Source organism: Sciurus vulgaris, assembly GCF_902686455.1.
Source record: "Sciurus vulgaris genome assembly, chromosome: X".
Lineage (NCBI taxonomy): Eukaryota > Metazoa > Chordata > Mammalia > Rodentia > Sciuridae > Sciurus > Sciurus vulgaris.
Window position 1 is genome coordinate 91,776,474 of NC_136471.1, and position 15,996 is coordinate 91,792,469.

Below are 15,996 nucleotides of genomic sequence, written 5' to 3' on the forward strand. Positions count from 1 at the left end.
CCATGTGCGATGGTGCACGCTTGCAATCTCAGCAGCTTGGGAGGCTGAGGCAGGAGGATTGTGAGTTCAAAGCCAGTCTCAGCAAAGTGGCAAGGCCATAAGCAACTGAGACCCTGTCTCAAAATAAAATAAATAAAAAATAAAAAGGGCAGGGGATGTGGCTCAGTGGTTTAAGTGCCTCTGAGTTCAATCCCTGGTACCAAAAAGAAGAAAAGAAAAGAAAAAAAAACTTTTTAAAAATCATGTCAGCAATATGTATTTATTGTTCACAAACAATCAAAAGATACTGCCGGGGCTGGGGTTGTGGCTCAGTGGGAGATTGCTTGCCTAGCACATGTGAGGCACTGGGTTCAAACCTCAGCACCACATAAAAATAAATAAATAAATAAAATAAAAGTATTGTGTCCATTGACAACTAAAAATATTTTTTAAAAGACACTGCTTATTATTATATTAAAATAAGGTACAGTTTCTCAAATGCATCTAGAGATATGGAATAAAAAGGCCAGTCATGTATGTTTTAGGACACCCACATCTACACATTTACCTTCAGGTGTAGTACAGGCAAATGTTCTCCATTCTTTGCTTCAAAAGCAACACATTCTGATTTGGAGTGCTTCTAAGACACAGAACATGTTGAACATATCTCATTCATAAAAATACACTGAAATAGAATAAAGTTTCTTCAACCATTCTGCTGAGCTCAAGTAAAGAGTACATTAGGCCAGGCATGGTGGCACACATCCCTTATTCCAGCAATGCAGGAGGTTGCGGCAGAAGGATCGCCAAGTTTGAGACCAGCCCTGGCAGTTTAGTGAGACCCTGTCTCTAAATAAAAGGGCTGGGAATATAGCTCCATGGTAGATCACCCTGGGTTCCATCCCCAGTAAATCCCCCTCAAAAAATTAGATTGTAAAAAAAAGTGTACAATTAGGCCTATTTCATTCTCACACTAAAACATTTGACAATTGAATTAAGTCATCTTAAACCAAATGATATCAAGACTGATTATTACACCAAACAGGAACTCTGTTGCTCCTTAGGTGTCTATGGATAAAATTTCAGATGCAAGAACCTGAAATACCATGTATTACAACTGGCAAGTATTCATATAAAATTGTTTCCTGTTTTGTTTACATTTAAAATTTTTGACATAACTACATACAGGAAAGGGTATAAGTAAACAAGAATATGAAATGAAAAATAAGTAATTATAGAACTTAATAGATGGAATAAATAGATTTGACTGCAGTTTTAGAATGAATAAATGAACTGGAAGATCAGATTTTCCATAGCCAATACTTCCACTTTTCTATGCCCAAGGGAAGATCCCACATGAGCTGTCTGAACAGCTGAGTAGGGGGGTTTGTCAGTTTGAGAAGGAGGATGAAAATCCAGCTGAGATCTGAGCAATAGTTAAGGCCTGGATAAAAGACAGCAGAGCCCAACTTGGCTGGGGCACAGAAAGTAGGATGTGAAGGAGATAAGGTGGCAGAAATGCAGGGCTTTGTATACTTTATAGAACCAGGGTCATTCAGTCCAGTGGGGAGTGCCCTGACTTGTGTCTTCTGCAGACTGTTAGGACTTCTGAAGAGACAGCAGTCTCAAGGCAGTGTTGGAGGACACCCAACCCTTTGAGTTCAAGAGAACCCTCCACATTCAGTTCATATTCAGTTCATATTCCTCCATTCTTTCCTGAGGAAGAAGATAAGTGGAGAAGGAGACCTAGTGTAGAGGGGCTGGGAATTGAGGTTGGCTATGGTGGGACTCAAACAATGGAGATGCCATTGGGGCCAGCTCTTTTCTGACAATTTTGTCCCCTCATTTATTGCTAGGAGGTGCTACTGGGGTTGAACCTTTTCCTGCCCTTTATGGCCTCACTGTCTTCTGAGGACCTCCCTTCAGCACCTCCTTATCCCTTGGATGATGTCACTCCATTTTGTCCTGTGATCAGTTCCAGACAAGAGGGTAGATTAAACAGCTAGGCATTTCCCCTTGTTATTTTCTGAGACAGAGTCTTGCTTAGTTGCCCAGACTGGTCTTGAACTTGTGATCCTCCTGCCTCAGTCTCCAGAGTCACAGGGATTACAGGTGTGCGCCACCATGCCCCAAAGTAGTCCCTGTTCTTTACAAATGACCCAGTTTCAGGTATTCTGTTACTGCACCAGAAAATAGACTAAGACAAGAACATTCCAGTTTTACTCAAAGTTGTTTATTATGATAGTTAATTCAAGGTTCAACTTGACAGGGTCATGGCATGCCCAGATATTTGGTCAAACATTATTTTGGATAGTTCAATAAGAGTGTTTTTAGATGAGAATAAAATTTAAATTGGTAGACTGAGTAAAGCAGGCTGTCCTCCCTTATGTGAGCAGGCCTCATCTAATTAGCTGAAGGCTTGAAGAGAAAAAAATAAATAAAAGGCTTAACCTTCTCCACAGTAAGGGACAATTCTTCCTGCCTGTTTTGGAACTGGGCAAACATTGGTTCTTCCTCAAGTCTGAGGGCCTTCAGACTGGAACTACACGGTCAAATCTCTTGTGCCTCCATAATTAACATGAGCCACTTCCTTATAACAATCTCTCCCTCTCTTTCTGATATCCTATTGGTTGCTGATCTATGCCATGATCTGGCAATAGAGATCCACAAAATCTCACCATGGGCTACTTTTAATCAACCACTGGTAAAAAGGTTCTGGGTCACTGTGTATAAGATCCTTAGGGATATTTTTGTCAAACAAATATAATTAGGATGGTTGAATACTCAATGTCACCAGACAAAATGGAGAAAGTAAAGGATGACCTTAGGCATCTGAGTCCCAAGCTCAAGCTCTGCAGAAATGTCCTGAAAGCTACTGTGTGTGTCCTAAAGGACAGTCTGATCTCCTGTAGTTGCCAACAATCAAATGCAGAATCACATCACCTGGATGAATTACAATGCAAGTGAATTGCCAGCCTTTATTGGGAGGGCACTGATTGGGAAAGAATGGGATTCTAAAAGTTGTAATGAAGACATGTGAGACGATCCTGATGAAACTGGGGACATCTGGCCCCTAAAATTTGATGTGTCTCCTCTGCCAAGAGAAGCAGCCTCCCCAATCCTAGTGGAAGAGGCCTCTTCACCCTTATCAGAGGGTGTTAACCCTGAATTGCTTGAGGAAAGTAATGGCTTCCCCTGAGGCAGTTGGCTATACAAGAAAATGAAGATCCTCCTTACAACCCATCCCTCCCACCTTGCATTTGCTTCTAGATCTGTAATTATAAACTAAAGTCTCAGCAGGCTTCTAATGGTGAGGCACAAAGTAGACCCGTGAGGGAATGCACTATATTCCAGAACTACTTAAGTCTTTCAATTTATACAGACAGAAATCTGGGGAGCCTGTGTGAGATATATGTATAAGGCCAGTCATGGTGGTGCATACCTGTGAACTCTGTGACTTGGGAGGCTGAGGCAGGAGGATTTCAAGTTTGAGGCCAGCCTCAGTAACTTAAAGAGATCTTCTATTATAAATTAAAAAAAGGCTGGGGATGTAGCTCAGTGGTAGAGTGCCCCTGGGTTCAATCCCCAATACCAGGGGGAGAAAGGACATTAAAAGTGTGGGATAATAGTGGAAGGAACATAATGTTGGATTGAGATGAATTTATTGATATGGGCTCACAAACAGAGACTGAATTTAAGGTTGCCACCTGGGAAGTTACAAAGGGTGCTAACAGTTGGGTTGGTTGGCTGAAACACCGTGATGGGCCAAAATGAGTGATTCAACAATGCTGCACCAGCAAAAGAGGAGGAGAAAAAGCTGGACTTACCTTGATTATATAGACAGGAAAAGATTCAAAGACTTAAGGAGACTGGAATATTGGACTGGATTTGCCATTTAAGATTTACTCACCCTGGAAGGGCCTAGAAGACACACCTTTCATCAGGATTATGGGACAATTTTGAGAGGGGAGCTCCAGCATCTTGGAAGAGCTCTCTGATCACTCCTCTCTGTAAGCCAGAACATACAGTGGGAACTGCTGCCACTGAATTGGGGAAACCAAAACACAATGCAAGTGCAGATGCTCCTCAACTTATGATGGGGGTTATATCCTGATAATCTCATCATAAATTGAAAATGCATTGAATATACTTAATCTATCAAGCATCATATCTTAGCAACACAGGACACAGTAGAATATTGTTGGTTTCCCCTTATCATGTCTGACTGGAAGCTGGGGGAGCTACTGGTACCACTGCCCAGGATAAGAACATATCTTGCTAGCCTGAGAAAAGATCAAAATTCAAAATTCAAAGTACAGTTTCTACTGAATGCCTATCACTTTTGCACCACCATCAAGTTAAAACATCCTAAAATGAACTATTTATTGTAAGGGGGAAACCACCTGTAACTGGTATCTCTAACTGGTTTCCAGGGAAGTAAGGATAAAGAAGTAGACCACATCAGCCAAAGGCAAGGTCAGTGTGGTTTCTGTATTGGAGAGCAGTCAACTCAGCAATCAGAATAATTTAATTTTGCATAAATCTAAAGCATTGGTTAGTTGATCATGGTATTGCTAGAAATGAAATAGTTGAGAAGCTCACTAATTCTTACTCCATCTGCATCAGCATAAAAGTTCTAGGCCAAGTGAACAAAAGTCTAACCTGAATCATAAAAACATAGTATCACATTCCCAAGACAATTCCAAGACTTGAACCAGTTTATAGAACCCAAAACCCCTTGAGTGAAGGGGAGGCTGGGACCCCTTGAGGAAAGACCCCAGTACCTTGCTAAAATTACATATTGTGATATTTTTCCCAGTCTTTCTCAAAGGTACTTAGGCCTTTTACTAGGGCAACTGTACAGTGAGGAGAAAGAAATAATCAGATTTTTAAAAAATTACTGGACACAGGCTCTGACTGACATTAATTTCAGGAGACCCAAAATGTCACTGTGGTCACATCAGTCAGGCCTTATGCAGGTCAGGGATGTATTAGTCAGCTTTTCATCTCTGTGATCATATCACCTGATGAGAACAACTTAAGAGGAGGAATGGTTTATTTTGGGTTCAACAGTTTTAGACTCCATGGTCTGGGCCTGGGATGAGGCAGAACATCATGGCAGAAAGGCATGGGGGAGGAAAGCTGCTCAGCTCATGGCAGCTGAGAAGTAAAGAGAGGAAGGGGCCGTGGACAAGACATAATCCCCAAGGGCACACCCCCAAGTGACCTGCTTCAACCATGCCCCACTTGCCTACAGTTACCAGTAGTTCACTCACATTATTAATTCATCAAACAGATTAATCTACTGATGAGGTTACAGCTTTCATAATCCAATCTTTCCACCTCTGAACACTGTTACATTACCAACTCATGAGCTCTTTAGGGGAACAACTTTAGATCCAAACCATAATAGGCAATCAATGGAATTTTAGTTCAGATCCATCTCACAGTGGGTCCAGTTGAGTCCCTGAATGCACAGCTGAAACAGATACATTTGGCAATTGGCAGAAACCCTACAATGGTTTAGGGACTAATCTGTGGGGTGAGGGTTATGGTGGGAAAGGACAAGTAGAAGCCACTAGAACTGCTTCTACCTAGGGAAATAATAAACTGAAAGCAATAACACAATCCTAGAAGATAACAGAAATCTGTGCCACCATGAAAGACCTATGGAATGCAGGGGTCATGAGAATCATCTCTATTCAACATGCCTCTGGTCTGTGCAGAAGACAGGTGGATCTTGGAGAATAATAGTGGATTACTGTGAGCTTACCCAGGCAGTACCTTCAATCATATCTGCTGTTCCAGATGTGGTTTCATTGTTTGAGCAAATCAACACATCCTCTGGTACTTGATATGTAGCTATAGCTCTGGCAAATGACCTTTTTCCATATCTGCCCATAAGACCCATCAAAAGTAGTTTGCTTCCAGCTTGCAAGGCCAGCACATGCCTTGACAGTCCTACCCCAGGGGCATATCAGTTCTCCAGCCCTGTGTCATAATTAGTCCACGGAAATCTTTATAGATTTTTCCCTTACACAGATATCACACCAGTACGTGATCCTAATGACATTATGTTGATTGGACTTAGCAAGAAGTGACAACTTCTTTAAACTTACTGGCAAGATGTCTGCATGTCAGTGGGTGGGAAATAAGTCTGGGGAAAAAATTCAGGGGGCGCTTGCCTTAGTGAAATTTCTAGGAGTCCAGTAGTAAGGGGCATGTCAAGATATCCATTCTAAGAAGGAGGATAGATTGTTCTATTTGTCCCTTCCTACAACCAAAAAGAGGCATGACTTCTAGTGGGTCTCTTTGGATTTTGGAGGAAACATATTTCACATGCAATTTGTTACTTGGGTTCATTTACCAAGTGATTTAAAAAGCTGCCAGTTTTGAGTGAGGCCCAGAACAAGGGAAGTCACTATAATAGGTCCAGGCTGCTCTGCCACTATGGCCATACGATCCAACAGACCCACTGGTACCTTAGGTGTCAGTGGCAGATAGGGATGATGTTTGGAATCTTTTGCAGGCCCCAAAAAGTGAATTGCAGTGAAGCCCTTTAGGATTTTGGAGCCCTGCCATCACCTGCAGATAACTACTCTCCTTTCAAAAGACAGCTCCTGGGCTGCTACTGGGCCTTAGTAGAGACCTAAATGCTTAGCTATGGGACACCAAGTTACTATGTATCCTGAGCTGCCCATCATGAACTGGATATTATCTGAGTCACCAAGCTATGAACTTGGGCCTGCACAGCAGCACTCCATCACCAAATGGAAGTGGTATATATGTGAAAAGGCCCAAGCAAATTCTGAACACACAGTTAAATTGAGTGGCCCAAATACTCATGGTCTCCACTTCCCCTACACTGCCCTCTCTCTCCCAGCCTGCACCAATGGTCTCATGGGGAAGTTCTCTATGATCAATAAACAGAGGAAGAGAAGACTCAGGCCCAGCTTGCAGATGGTACTCCATGGTATGCAGGCAATACCCAAAAGCAGACAACTATAGCTCTACAGCCCCTCTCTGGGACATCCCTGAAGGACAGTGATAAAGGAAAATCCTCCCAGTAGGCAGAATTTCAATCTGTGTACCTTCTTGTTCACTTTTCTTAGACATAAAAATGACCAGATATATAAAATGACCAGACAATTCATGAGCTGTGGACAATTTTTTCACGGTATCGTCAGATACTTAGAAGAAATATAATTGGAAAATTGACAAGTATATTTGGCATAGAGATATGCTATGGTTTGGATTTGCAATGTTCCCCTAAAAGCTTGTGTGTTGAAAGCATGGTCCCAAATACAGCAAGGTTAAGAGGTACATTTTTTTTTTCTTTTCTAAATGGTGCGGTTTTTAGGCAATGATTAGATCGTGAGGGTCCTGACCTCATTTCTAGCTGGACTACTGGGAGGTGGACCTTAGTTGGAGGAAGCAGGTCACTAGAGGCATGTCCAAGAAGAATTTATCTCTCCCTACCCTGGCTTCCTGGCTACTATGAGCTTGAAGTTTCCCTCCAACATGCCCTCCCAACATGATGTTTCTGCCTTGAAGCCAGCTGACCATGGACTAAACCTCTGAAATCATAAGCCAAAATAAATATTTTTTCCTCTACATGGTTCTTGTCAAAATGGTAATAGTAGTAATAGTGACAAAATCTGACTAACATAAGATAAAGACTTTGGGAGGATAAAAAGCATGATCATATTTGTGTTCCATGTGACTGCTCACCAAAGAGTGACCACAACATGAGATTTTAATAATCGAATGGATAAACTGACCAATCAGCCTCTTTTCCCAGCTACCCCTGTCATCTCTCAGTGGGCTCATGAACAAAGTGGCCATGATGGCAAGGCAGAGGTTATGCATAGGCTCAGCAACATGGACTGACACTAAGGCCAACCTGGCTATGGCCACCACTGAGCACCTAACCTACCAGCCACACAGATCTACTCTGAGTCGCTGATACAGCAGCATTCCCCAGGGTTATCAGTCAGCTACTTCATGACAGGTTGATTCTTTTGGATGGTATGCCTCATGAAAGAGGCAGTGTTTTGTTCCTCCTGAAATAGACACTCTGAATGTGCAATTGCACATACAGCTTCTGCCAAAAATGGACTTGCAGAATGCCTCATCATGGTATGGCACACAGCATTGCTCCTGGTCAAGGAACTCACTTCACATCAAATGAAGTAAGTGCTGGGCCCATGCTTATGGGATTTACTGGTCTTAACATATTCCCTACCATCCTGAAGCAGCTGGCTTGACAGAACAGTGGAATGGCCTTTGGAAGATCAGTTACAGTGCCAGCTAGATGGCAATACCTTGCAGGGGTGGGGCGAGGGACACCAGAAGTCTGTATGTTCTCTGAACAAACATCCAATATATAGTATTATTTCTCTCATAGCTGGGGTTCACAGGTCCAGGAATCAATGGGTGGAAATGGCACCCGTTACCATCATCCCTAGTGACCCACTGGCAAAAGTTTTGCTTCCTGTTCCCAGTACTTCATGCTCTGCTGGCCTACAGGTCTTATTTCTAAAGGGAAGAATGCTTCTACCAGAAGTCACAACAATGATTCCATTGCACTGTATGTTGAATCCCATTCCTCCATTTTAGATACTCAGGCTTCTGAATCAACAGGCAAAGAAGGGAATCATGGCACTGGATGGGGTGATTGATTCTGTCTACCATGGGGAAATTGCACAGCTACTCCACAGTGGAAGTAAGAGACAGTATTTCTGGATGCAGGGGATCCCTCAGGCCACCTCTTAGCATTACCATGCCTATGATTAAGTTCAATGAAAAATTACAACCCAATCCAGGCAGGACTACACATGACCCAGGCCCTCCCAAAATGAAGGTTTGAGTCATCCCACCCGGGAAAGAACCAACCAGCCTGGGTTCTTGCTGAGAAGAAAGGGAATATGGAATGGGTAACTGAAAGGGGCAGTTGTGAATACCAGCTACAACCACGTGAACAGTCACAGAAACAAGGGCTCTAATTTTCACAACAATTTCTTTTGGATTTTGTTGTGAATATCTCTCTGTGTGTATCAAATATCTTTTTCTTCCCTCTCTTATCCAATTATCATGTAACATAACATGTATAGGCTTTATATCATAATACTTAAGAATCTTTAACTTTACATCATAGTATTTAAGACACAGGATCTCAAAGAAAAGAATAAACGTCAGTGAAGGAATTTACCTCCTTTTGGGGGAAATGGGTTTGTGAAGAGAAAAGGGAGGATTTATGATGGTCCATTCCATGTGTCAAATGACTGGGTTTCCTTAACAAGACCCCTAAAGTACAAGAAATTAAATCAGGAATCAACAAATGGGATGGACTCAAACTAAAAAGCAAAAGAAACAATAATGTGAAGAGAAAGCCTACAGATTGGGAGAAAAATCTTTACCACATACACCTCAGATAAAGCATTAATCTCTAGGATATATAAAGAACTCGAAAAACTTAACACCAAAAAAACAAATAATCCAATCAATAGATGGGCTAAGGAACTGAACAGACACTTCACAGAAGAAGATATACAACTGATCAATAAATATATGAAAAAATGTTCAACATCTTTAGCAATTAGAGAAATGCAAATCAAAAGTACTCTGAGATTTCATTTCACTCCAATCAAAATGGCAACTTTCAGGAATACAAGCAACAATAAATGTTGGAGAGGATGTGGAGAAAAAGGTACAGTCATACTTTGCTAGTGGAAATGCAAAATGGTGCAACCATTAAGGAAAGCAGTATGGAGATTCCTCAGAAAACTTGGAATGGAACCACCATTTGACCCAGTTATCAAACTTTGGGTTTATACCCAAAGGACTTAAAATCAACATACTATAGTAATGCAGCCATATCACAATAGTGAAACTATGGAACCAATCTAGGTGCCCTTCAGCAGATGAATGGATTAAGAAAATGTGGTATATATATGATGGAATACTACTTAGCTTTAAAGAAGAATGAAATTATGGCATTTGCTGGTAAATGGATGGAACTGGAGAATATCATGCTAAGCGAACTAAGCCAAACCCCAAAATCCAAAGGCCAACGTTTTCTCTGATATGTGGATGTTAGTTCACCATAAGGAGGAGGGTTAGGGAAGAACAGAGTTACTTTAGATTAGGTAGAGGGGAGTGAAAGGAGGGGAAGGGGTATGAGGATAGGAAGGATAGTAGAGTGAAACAGACATTATTACCTCATGTACATATATGACTGCATGACTGATGTGAACCTACAATATGTATAATCAGAAAAAATGAGAAATTACATTCCATTTATGTATGATCTATCAGAATGTATAAATGCATTCTACTGTCATGTACAACTAATTATAACAAATTAAAAAGTTAATACAAAAATGACTGGGCTGTGCCCAATATTTGATCCAACAGTATTCTAGGGTTTCATGAGGGTGTTTTTGAATGAAATGAACATTTAAATTGGTAGACTGAATAAAGCAAATTGCCCTCCCTAATGTGAGTGGGTCTTATCAAATCAGTTGAAGGCCTGAATAGAACAAAAGCCTGATCCTCCCTTGAGTAAGAGAGTTCTCCTGCCTGATTGCCTGATTCTCTTCAAAATAGGACATCAGCTTTTCACTCCACTTAAACTGAAACAGCAGTGCTTCCTGGGTCTTGAGGCTGCCTGTCTTCAAACTGGAACTATACCATTGGTTTTCCTGGGTCTCTGACTTGATTTGCCTTACAGAACTGGAGATTGGTCAACCTCCATAAGCACATGAGCTAACTCCTTAAATTAAATCTCTCTCTCTCTCTCTCTCTCTCTCTCTCTCTCTCTGTGTTTATTTATTTATTTTTAAGAGACAGATCTTACTGTGTTGTCCAAGCAGGCCCCAAACTCCTGGGCTCAAGTGATCCTCCTGCTTCAGCCTCTCAAGTAACTGGGAGTACAAGTGCCTGCTACCATGCCCAGCTTGGTTATATATTGATATACATACCTGTTATTTCTCTGGAAAACCTTAATATAGATTTGAAAATAAGTATGGGTATAAATTAGATCCATTTACATGTTTAATTTCTCAAACATTATTTTAAAACTGTTAGGATGCTTTAAAAATACACATGAAAAATGAAATATTACTTTTTGGCTAATTTAAAAATAAAAATTCAAGATGGGTGCAGTGGTATATGCCTGTAATTCCAGCTATTCAGGAGGCTGAAGTGGGAGGATTGCCAGTTCAAGGACAGCCTGGGCAACTTAGCAAAAATTAAAACATAAAAAAAATGAAAAGGTCTAGGGATGTAGCTCAATGGTAAAGCACCCCTAGGTTCAATACCCAGTACTAAATAAATAAACAAATAAAATAATAATAATAATTCTACAAATTCAAAAACTAAATATTATACTCATGTATAAACATATTTTGAATGAAAGGTTTTTGAAGTTGTAAGAGCCTATAATCAACCCACTCTCACGAATCTATTTAAGTGATTCCACTGTTGGATGTTTCATTTTTTTTTTCCTGAAAGGAAATAATTAAGAATGAATTTCCATTGAAAAAGTCAGCATTGAGCTAATTGTTAGCATCAAATCCAATAATATAGAGAGAGGGGAGAAAGAGAAATTGGGGAGGGAGGGGCAGAGGTACAAAGAATGGACAGAGAGAGAAGAAAAGATGAAAGAGGAAGGAATAAAGGGAGGGAGGGAGGAGGGGCAAAGAGCACGGGAAAATATCATGTTCCCAATAGTAGATGCTGATGATACTGATAAGGAAGATGTAGCTTCCATGTTACCAGAAAAAATTGTGAAGAGGACAGATCTAATCTAATAAATTTAGGTATTATACATATGCACACAAAACGAAGCATCATGATAAGGAGGGGTACACTCGAAATCAGATTATATGGAATGATCCCAGAGAAGGTCAGAGAAGTGCCATACAGTGCGGCCCTCTCACAGTTCCCTTTTGGTGGCCTGAGCTGCACCTTAAATCTTTCATATCAGCATAATAATCATTGCATCTAGAAGATCAAAGAGTAAAAAACTGGACTGTTCAAATATAATTTTAAAATACACTGGAACAACAGCTGTCAATGTTATTAAAATATTTTTTAAAACTTTAATCATTGCTTTAAAAATCACAACTACTGATAACTCCCACCCCTGGAATCTGCTGCACTGCAGGTACAGTACCTGGGCACACAGGTCAGGGAAACTCCATTTTAATGAGGGAAGGCTTGCATTTTTGTCCCTGGAAGCTTCTAATTTGGAGGCACATACATTGGGTCTTTGCCTTTTCCTTTTGTGCTTCATGTTGTGATGAAGACCCTCTTGTCTGTCTCCTTATATATCTGTATATTTCTCTGGGATTTATAATAGCCAGGGGCAAAACTGCTGGATCATATCTAAGGTGAGGAGGAACTTCCAACAGCTCTTCACAATGGTTGCCTTAGTCCACATTCCCATCAGCCACACTCATATCCCCACCACCATTTGGCATTATTCTGCTTTCTAATTTTGTTGATCTGATAGACACAAAGTGATATTTCACTGTTATTTTAATTCTTCAGATTTCCAATCTTGAACAGCTCATTATATGCTGTTGGCTTTTCATATTTCTTCTTCTGCCTTCTTCTGCCTGTTCTATGCTTTTGCCTTCTCCTCCTCTCTCTTCTTTCCCCTTCCTTCTCCTCTTTCTTCTTTTTGCCGTGCCAGGGATCAAACCCAGGGTCTTGAGTGTGCTAGGCACACTGAGGTTCCAACTGTTCTCTTCCTGTTGATTAATGGGAGGTCTTTGTATATTCCAGATATTTACATTGCAAATACCCTCCCCAATCTTCAGGTTTTCTCCTACCTTTGTCCATAATGTCTCTTACTGACCACAAATCTCAGGGTTTTTTTGGGGGGGCGGGTATGGGGAGGGGAGAGTGTAGTGGTTGGTGAACCCAGGAGTGCTCAACCACTGAGCCACATCCCCAAGAGCTTTTTATTTTTTATTTTTAATCTTGACACAGGGTCTCGCTAAGTTGCTTAAAGCCTGCTAAATTGCTGAGGCTGGCTTTGAACTTGCGATCCTCCTGTCTCAGCCTCCTGAGTCCCTGGGATTATAGGTATGCACCACTGCACCTGGCAAACCCTTAGTTTTAATGTAATCAAATCAATCATCTTTTCACCATAGTCTTAAAAGTTTGTCCAAGACCCTAAGTCATAAAGCTATTCTCCTATGATTTCTCTTACTAACATTATCATTTTATCTTTCACATTTAGGTCCTACATCTTTCTAGAATCCACTTTTATACATGGCATGAGGCAGAAATCTGGTTTTATGTTCTCCATGTCACGAGTCAGTTTTCACAATACCATCAACTAAATGACTATCCTTTCTCCATCAGCTTGTTATATATTAGATTTCTTTATATACATACGACTGTATCTATGCTGTTCTATTGGTATACTTTTATGTGCCAACAATACATTGTTTATATTACTAAATTCAAATAAACAAGAAATAAAAATGACAAGGCAGAAATAGAGAACAAAAAGCAAACTGAAAATTAACCAAACCCAGACTGATTCTTTGAAAAGACTAATAAGAGAGGCAGACCTCTGACAAGAGTAGTCAAGAAAAAAACAGAGAGAAAAGTTAAAAACAAAGGGGCCACTCAGGAGGCTGAGGCAGGAGATTCACAAGTTTGAGGTTGGCCTCAGCAATTTAGTGGGACCCTGTCTCAAGTAAAAAGTAAAGAGTAGTTCAGTGATAAAGCACCCTGGGTTCAATCCTTAGTGTAAAACAAACCGTCCAACAAAAAACTCAAGATACAGAATGAAAAGAGGGTAATAACTATGGACAAAACAGATCTTTTTTTTAAAATGAGGAATTACAAATTATGTGTCAATGAATTTGAAAACCTACATGAAAAAGATACATTCTTAGAAAAATATAGCATGCTTTTGGCACAAAAAGAGAGATCTTAGGGCTGGGGAGGTAGCTCAGGGGTGCTTGCCTAGCATGCACAAGGCTCTGAGTTCCATCCCCAGCACAACAAAAGAGTGAGGGGAGGTCCTGAATAGTTCAGCATGTATTAATGAAACAGAAATGTAGTCAAAGAATAAAGCTTCGAGAAGCTTGAGGCTGCCATGCTCCACTTCCCTAAGTAAATGAAGAGCATCCTATGTCCTGGGTTCAGCATCCTCAGACACTCCTAGTAGATCACACAATACTCTTAAAAGTAGAGTTAGTCACAGGAGTCAAGATTCCTTTCGAGGGCCTGTCTGCTTAAAGTGGGAGAGTCGGTGTAGTCTGGAAGGGACAGTCCAAATTACCTGTTGCTGATGGTGAAGGCCAGACTTGGCATTATAGCGAGACCCTGTCTCAGAAATGTTTTAAAGGCTACGGGTGAAGTGAAGGCAGCGTTTTGGGTAACTGGGGTGTCATGAGACAGAGAAACACTGTTGGTCAGGACAACCTCTAAGAAGTTTGAACTAGATTCATAGAGAGGATGATAGTAAGTTCAGAACTCAGGGATGAACAGGGGTGACAGATATTCATTAATATGATGTGGGTCCTGATCATGGTAGTAGACCTGCCTGCTCCTAGAAAAAAAAATTTACTGACTTTCTTACCAGGATAAGGATTGTGTTAGCTTTCTGCTACTAAAGAATAGTAATGAAATAATCAGTTTATAAAGAGGAAAGTTTTATTTTGGTTTGCAGCTTTGGAGGCTCCAGCTTTGGACCTGAAACTTGGACCTGTGGTGAGGCATGACAGTGGGAGGACCTATCGAAGGAAGCTGCTCTCTTCATGGAGGCTAGGAAGCAAGAGAGAGGAAGTGGAGGGTCAGGGTCTTATTATCCTCTTTTAGGGCATGACCCCAGTGACCTAAGACCTACCACTAAGCCCCACCTTCAGCACCTACCTGGGAACCAAGTCCTTAAACACATGGGCCTTTGGGGGACATTCCAGATCCACTATAGATAGCCCACCACATAGACTCTGGGTTAGCAAAGACACCCCGTTTGAATAACATCAAAAAGCTTCCACACAGCAAAGGAAACAATTGAGAATGTGAAGTGAGAATCTACAGAATGGGAAAAAAATCTTTGCTGGGTACTCTTCTGACAGACTGTTATCTAGAATATATAAAGAACTCAAAAAACGTAACACCAAGAAATCCCAAATAACCCAATTAATAACTGGGAAAATGAATTAAACAGATACTTCTCAAAAGAAGAAATATAAATGGCCAACCAATATATGAAAAACTGTTCAACATCATTAGCAATTAGGGAAAAGCAAATCAAAACTACACTGAGATTTCATCTCAAATAAGTCAGAATGACAGTCATCAAGAATACAAATAATAATAAATGCTAGAGAGGGTATGGAGAAAAAGGAACACTTTTATACTGTTGGTGAGATTGTAAATTAGTACAACCACTATGAAAAATTAGTATGGAGGTTTTTCTATAGACTCGGGATGGAACCACCATGTAACCCAGCTATACCACTCCTTGATATTTATCTAAAAGAATTAAAGTCATCATACTATAGTGATACAGGCATATCCATGTTTACAGCAGCACAATTTATAATAGCCAAACTATGGAACCAGCCTAGGTGTCCATCAACGGATGTATGGAAAAAGAAAATGTGGTGTATATACACAATGGAGTTTTAGTTAGCCATAAAGAAAAAAAAAAGTTATTTCTTTTGCAGGAAAATGGATGGAACTTGAGAACATTATGTTAAACAAAATAGTCAAACTCAGGTCAAGGGTTGTATGTTTTCACTCATATGTGGAAGACACAGAGGAAAAAGGAAAATAAAATTGGGGGAAATCTCATGAAAATCAAAGGGAAATCAGTAAAGGAAAGGGACCATGGGAAGGGAGGAGGGAAGGAAAAGGGGAAATACTGGGGAATAATTCTGGCCAAATTATGATGCTATATTATGTATGTAAGAATATGTAACAACAAATCTCATCATCATGTACAACTATAATACACCAATTAAAAATGTGGGGGGGAAAAGA

At 40.5% G+C, this 15,996-nt stretch overlaps 1 protein-coding gene across 18 annotated transcripts in view; it reads right to left on the reverse strand.

Moving 5' to 3' along the window:
- The window catches only part of KANTR (KANTR integral membrane protein), a 65,444-nt gene that overhangs the window by 11,975 nt on the left and 37,473 nt on the right, over positions 1 to 15,996 (reverse strand). For 8 of the 18 annotated variants that reach the window (XR_013761094.1, XR_013761095.1, XR_013761097.1 and 5 more), the window contains one exon: positions 3,890 to 3,987. The exons of 7 other annotated variants lie outside the window; for them this stretch is intronic. The gene's annotated coding sequence lies outside the window, so the exon portion shown is untranslated. Of the gene's footprint in view, positions 1 to 3,889; positions 4,023 to 9,190; positions 9,855 to 11,370; positions 11,753 to 15,996 lie in introns of those variants that run through there. 3 more of the 18 variants (XR_013761109.1, XR_013761110.1, XR_013761103.1) reach the window with 3 other exon arrangements.